This window comes from Acanthochromis polyacanthus, chromosome 21 (genome assembly GCF_021347895.1).
Source record: "Acanthochromis polyacanthus isolate Apoly-LR-REF ecotype Palm Island chromosome 21, KAUST_Apoly_ChrSc, whole genome shotgun sequence".
Classification (NCBI taxonomy): Eukaryota; Metazoa; Chordata; class Actinopteri; family Pomacentridae; genus Acanthochromis; species Acanthochromis polyacanthus.
Window position 1 is genome coordinate 31,946,397 of NC_067133.1, and position 6,886 is coordinate 31,953,282.

A 6,886-nucleotide genomic window follows, 5' to 3' on the forward strand; every position below is an offset into this window, starting at 1 on the left:
TCTTCAAGTCTTAAAGTGGTTAATGTACAATAAAACAAAACATGGATTTGAGCAACACGTTTCCTGTTACCTACAAATTATTCTCATCTGGAGACTTCACCTACCTGTGTCCTCTGGATTGAGATGTTTTCTTTTCAGGAACTCTTTGGAGCTCACTGTGAACACCTCGAGGCAGTCATCTTGGAAGTGTTTCTACAGAAAATGGGATTAAAGGCGTGCTTACAGTCATAAACAATCTTAGATTGTTTTTGTCAGTCTACAAAACTCACCTTAACTTTGTTCAGTTTGTGGAATTCTTTCCTCACTACTTCCTTGACTTTCATGTTTCTTTGAAATATGCGAGCATGAACATCAGCTGCTGAACTATGAGAAAAGACATGTGATGTGACAGTATTATATGGATCCATTTGCTTGTATTTGCTATGGTTGAGCTCTTGGCCACCACATGCATCAATGTCTGATTTGGATGTTTTATTTAACGGTGCACTTTGAGCATCTTAATTCACTTACTGATCATCTGAATCTTCAATAACATCAGACTTGGTGCAGATAAAGTGAATTTGCTGACACTGGCCACCGTTTCCCATGAGGCTGCAGGTACTCGTCAAGATCTCCCAGGGTTCTTTTTCTGATGCTGCTCGATTGATTTCAGTCACGATCCACACAGTAGAACAATCTCCAACAATCTAAAGGGTTTAATAGCATGTTAATTGTTTTGTAAAAAGATGCCATCACAGGTTTCATATAACACAGTACTGCTAAATTAACAGCAGTACATGAGGATGAATTACCCCTTTCCACATTTTGTCTCTGCTCTTGTTCCGGTCTCCGTTTCCAGGAAGGTCCACCAGTGTGACGTGTTGAAGAAGATCATTATTTGGCACCTTGACAGTCACACACTTCACCAGTGGCCAGAAACACCTCGTTACTTCTTTGCTGTCTCCGTCACTGGAGGCACTTCTTGTGTATCTGACTAATCTTGCAGATAGCTCTTTGGCCTGCAATAAATACAAAGTTAGGTCATATAGGGCAATTTCATTATTCACTGGAAGTGAACGTTAAACCATTTTCTTTTATTCAACAAAATATTAACAGGTCAAATATTCTGAGGGAAAGTAAGCACACTCCTGTCCTCACAAGTTAATCTTGGTCCCTTTATAGTAGAAAAGCCCTCATTTAGACTTTATTCATTCTTGTCCACCACACTTTGCTCTAATGTTGTGGAACAACTTCCATTTCGCACATTTTCTTTCTGAGTGTAGACACATGCAGTTTGACACCACCAGTTCCAGAGTTGCCTTCAGCTTATGTCAGAAATGTTGGGGTTCTTGGAGACTTATTTTGTATCAGCCCTTCTGCTCTTAGCCTGAATTTTCTGGACCAGTCCTGGACAAACTACTATTCAGTGAAATCTTCTCTACTTGTGGATGATTTTACTGAGAGTAAATATTTTATCATTGCCAGACTCAGACAACCTGTTTTCTGAAGGCTTTAGAGAGCTCTTTAGATCTTGTACTGAGGATATCACACTGCAACGGTGAAGGAACACTAAACCCTAGATGTTGGAGGTTTAAATAAGAGAGACTCCATCTCAAATCTGGAATTCCTGATTCTGATTTTATGGATTTTTCATTTTTTGAAATTCTCCATCCATCCATCCATTCTCTATCCACCGCTTTATCCTCACTAGGGTCATGGGGGGTGCTGGAGTCTATCCCAGCTGACTCGGGTGAAGGCAGGGAACACCCTGGACAGGTCACCAGTCTGTCACAGGGCTACATATACAGACACACAATCACACTCACATTCACACCTACGGACAATTTAGAGTAACCAATTAACCTCAGCATGTTTTTGGACTGTGGGAGGAAGCCGGAGTACCCGGAGAAAACCCACGCATGCACAGGGAGAACATGCAAACTCCATGCAGAAAGATCCCAGGCCGGGATTTGAACCGGGGATCTTCTTGCTGCAAGGCAAAAGTGCTAACCACTACACCCTTTTTTGAAACTGTAAAAAGCAAATTAACACATTTCACTCCATCAGACTGATGGCAATTATTCTTTCCATGAAGTAGTAAATCTTTTGCATCTTACTGATTCACAAGTCAAAGTCTTCTTCTTGGATTGGAGAAAGTCTGGAATTTCTCTGAAATATTTGTTGTCCATGAGCATTTGAGGGTTTTTGTGTTTCCATTCATCTCCATACAGCGCTGACAGCTTTTCAGTAATGTCACGATAATCTTCATTATCATCATCTTCCTCATCGTCACCGTTACCATCATCATCATCATCCTGATGTGCTTTATCTCCAAGAAACTGATACATTGACCACAACTCATCTTTCCACTCCTATAAAACAAATAATAATTATATCTTTGTTTTCCTAAATGGCACGTAGCATAAACAGGAACTGTATTTTTGATATTCACATCTGGTTTTACCTCAGGTGTAATGAACTCGATGTCTGCTTCATACTTTGAGCTGGGTATATTTGCCTCCACTTTAATCATGACTGAGGTACAGGCACTGACACTTCCAGAGGGCAACAGATCCTTCTCTCCAATGATGGCGTTTATCAAAGAGCTCTTTCCAGCCCCAGTTTTACCAAAGACACCAATCAGTTCCCTCTTGTCTGTCTCCAAATCATGGATTTCAGTCCTGTTAAGAATGGAAATGAGTTGAGTCATTTGAGAAATATTCAAACACTAACAATGTATGCCAAAATCAAGGGGACATCTGTCTGTGACCAGCCTGCTGAAGTCTCATTTAGAGGTAGTGATATTCAATATTACCTTACAAACAGTTCCTCCAAAGATGACATGTATGTGAAAGACTACTTTTACTTAAAAGCCCAACCAGGGACAGGAGTTTTAAATTAGCTCTAGGCTACCCACTCTATATGTAATGCATCGGTTCTATGTGTCACATGATAATTGCATGGTCCCTGATTAAATGAATGAATGAATGAATGAGTAAATAAATAAATAAATGGAGATAATTACACACTGAATAATGACCAGACTTTGTAGTTTCTGTTCAGTTTCCACCATCTTTCAGTTAATTGTTTTGGTTTTTGGTTCACATATTTTTGGGTCACTCTTAGTACTCTGAGTGGTTTTCAGATGCAGAAAACATTAAAAATGTGGACACTTAGCAGCGAGAGAGCCAGATGACTCGCTTTCAGAGCATAATGAATGGCATTACTTTGGTCTCCAGTACTACTGTGAGGAAACTCAGAGTTATTTTGACCAGGACATGTCCTTTAACTCGCACATAAAACAAGTCTGTAGGACTTTCTTCTTTCACCTGAGAAATATTGCAGAGTGATGCAGAAAAACTAGTCCATAGATTTGTTACCTCCAGGCTTTATTATTGTAATTCCTTATTATTAGGATGTCCCAATAGTTCTCTGAAACATCTACAGTTGATCCAAAACACTGGAGCCAGAGTACTGACAGGAGTCAGCAAGACAGATCATATTTCTCCTATTCTGGTTTCTCTTCACTGGCTTCCTGTTAAATCTAGAATATAATTTAAAATCCATCCATCCATCCATCCATTCTCTTTACCACCGCTTTATCCTCACTAGGTCACGGGGGTGCTGGGAGTCTATCCAGCTGACTCTGGTGAAGGCAGGGGACACCCTGGACAGGTCACCAGTCTGTCACAGGGCTACATATACAGACACACAATCACACTCACATTCACACCTGCGGGCAATTTAGAGTAACCAATTAATCTCAGCATATTTTTGGACTGTGGGAGGAAGCCGGAGTCCCCGGAGAAACCCACGCATGCACAGGGAGAATATGCAAACTCCATGCAGAAAGATCCCAGGCCCAGGCCAGGATTTGAACCGGGGATCTTCTTGCTGCATGGCGAAAGTGCTAACCATTACTCCACTGTGCAGCCTAATTTAAAATCCTTCTTTTTGAAATATAAAGCTGTTAATAACTGATCTTAAAGACCTGATACCACCATATTATCCAAGCAGAACTCTTGGCTCTCAGACTGCTGGCTTACTTCTTGTTCCCCACCTCGTCTCCCGATCCCCTGGACACATGTGAGTCTCCTCTCCCCTGTCAGTTTAGTCTCATTTTAGTTTTCACCTTGGCCGTCTGGTCCGCCCTTAGTGTAGTTAGTTTAGTTTAGTTTAACCCCACGTTCTGTTTAGTGTCCATGCCTCCCGTATGGAGAGCCTTTGTGTTTTGTTTTATCATTAAAACCCTGTTCATTTATCAACCTGCCTGTCTGTTGCCTGCTGCTTGGGTTATCCACCTGTTCATGACAGAATGATCCAGCCACCAAAGAACCCAGCAGGCACTCGTGATCACATGGACTTCCCCTTATCCCCCGTAGGTCCCATAGATACTTTTTACGAATCAGACGAGGCGTTTAATTATATCAGGGGCCTGTATGCTCGACTGGATGTATGGAGGAATGTCGCCGGCAGGCAATCAGGATGCAGCAGTGTTGGAGGGCACAGAGAGGCTGCGAAGAAGCCGTGGTTGGCTCCACACATTCCCTGCAGCCTCCTGGAATTTCTGAATGCTTTCCTGACCAACCTGCCTGGCCGGCCGAGACACTCCTCACCCCTGATCCTGGGGGCTCGACGCTTTTCCGCCCACTGACTCCCCTGACTGTCCACCCGATCCTGTTCCCCCGCAAGTCGTAGAGCCGGCCGCCAGAAGATCTGATCGGCGAAGGCGCGGCACTGGAAGACGCCGAAGCTCCCCTACTGCCTGTCCCAGAGGAGCCCTGTGCCACCTCACCTGCGGTGCTGGAGGGGCCACGTGCCACCTTGCCTTGCAGCGTTTAGAGGGGCCTTGTGCTGCCTCACCGTCCGAGCAGGTCGACGCCGCCACTGTTTCTGAGCGGCGTCAAAGCTGTCTCACTCCCTGCCGAGGAGAGGCCCCATGCCACCTCACTCCCTGCGAGTGAGAGGCCCCATGCCACCTCACTTCCCTGCCGAGGAGAGGCCCTGTGCCGCTTCACTCCCTGGTGGAGCAGAGGCCCCTGTGCCGCCTCACTTCCCCGGCTGTGGAGAGGCCCCGTGCCGCCTCCATCTCTCCTGTTCCTGTGGGGCCCATTGCCTCATCTCCTGTCCGTATGGGGACCATCACTCTGTCTTCAGTCCTTGCGGGGGCCATCGTCCCGTCTCCAGTCCATGTGGAGCCCATCGCCCCGTCTTCTGTTCCTGGTGGGGACCATCGCTCAGTCTTCAGTCCATGCGGGGGCCATCGCCCCGTCTCCAGTCCATGTGGGGCCCATCGCCCATCTTCTGTTCCTGTGGGGCCCATCGCCCCGTCTTCTGTTCCTTGGGGCCCATCGCCCCGTCCCCCGTCCCTGTGGGGGCCACTGCCCTGTCTCCGGTCTATGTGGGCCCTGCAGCGTTGAGGCTCCCAGCCTCCCCTGAAGCTTTAAAAAGCTAAAAGCTCTGTCTGCAGCTTTGAAGGAGCTTAAGGCTCTCTCTGCAGTTTTGAAGGAGCTTAAAGCTCCCACTGCAGTTGTTTAAGGAGCAAAAAGCTCCCCCTGCAGCGTTGAAGGAGCAAGAAGCTTCCCCCTGCAGCGTTGAAGGAGCAAAGAGCTCCCCCCGTGGACTTGAAGGAGCTAAAAGGTCCCCCCACTGGCATTGAAGGAGCTAAAAGCTCCTCCCGCAGCCTTGAAGGAGCTAAAAGCTCCCCCGCGGCTTGAAGGAGGTAAAAGCCTCCTCTGCAGCCGTAAGGAGGTTTCCCGCTCCTCTGCAGCTTAAAGAGGTTTCCTGCCTCTCCCTGCAGCTTCTAAGAAGCTAAAAGCTTCTTCTGCAGCTTCGAAGAAGCTAAAGGCTTCTCCTGCAGCCCTGAAGAGGTATAAAGCCTCCTCGGCAGCCTTGAAGGAGCTAACGCCTCCTCGGTGGCCTTGAGAAGGCCTAAGACCTCCCCTGAGTCCTTGATGAGGCAAAATGCCTCCCCGAGTCCTTGATGAGGCGAAACGCCTCCCCGAGTCCTGATGAAGCAAAACGCCTCCCCGAGTCCTTGATAAGACGCAGAGCCTCCTCGGCAGCCTGAAGGGGCCTAACGTAAACCCTCGGCAGCCTGAGGAGGCGAGACGCCCCCAGAGTCCTTGTTGAGGCATTAATGCCTTCCCCTGAGTATTATTGAGGCGAAATGCCTTCCCTGGAGTCCTTGATGAGGCTAAAATGTCTCCCCTGAACCCTGGAAGAGGCGTAGCGCCTCTAGGCAGACCTTGAAGGGGCCTAATGACCCCCTTGCAGCCTTGAGGAGGCGTAGCGCCTCCCCCGAGCCCTGAAAAGGATGAATGCCACCCCTACACCAAGTGGCGCCCCTGCAGTGGCCACCCCAATTGATCCTCTTGCAGCTGTGGTCTCCTTAACCCGTGTCCAGTCCCTTTCCCCGAAGAATCCCAGTTCCAGTCCTACCCTCTGAGGGGTCCCCAATCCCCAACCCAATCCTGTCTTCAATCCTACCTCCCGAGGGGTCCCCAGTCCCAAGTCCAGTCCTGTCCCCAGTCCCAAATCTAGTCCTGCCCCTGAGAGATCCCCAGTCCCAAACCGAGTTCAGTCCCCAGTCCTGCTCCCTGAGGGGTCCCCACTCCCGAGTCCAGTCCTGTCCCCAGTCCCGAGACCAGTTCAGTCCCCTGTCCAGGCCCCCACTTCACCCCTGGAGGGGTCCCCAGTCCTGGCTCCCGTTTCACCCCCGGAGGGGTCCCCGGATCCAGTCCTGCCCCCTCGGGGCCCCCGGCCCCGGATCCAGTCCTACCACCGGACGGGCCCCTGGATCCAGTTCTGCCCCGGAGGGGTCCCCGGCTTCAGTCCTACCCCCAGAGGGGCCCCCGGCCCCGGATCCAGTCCTGCCCTCGGACAGGCCCCCGGAGGGGTCCCCGGA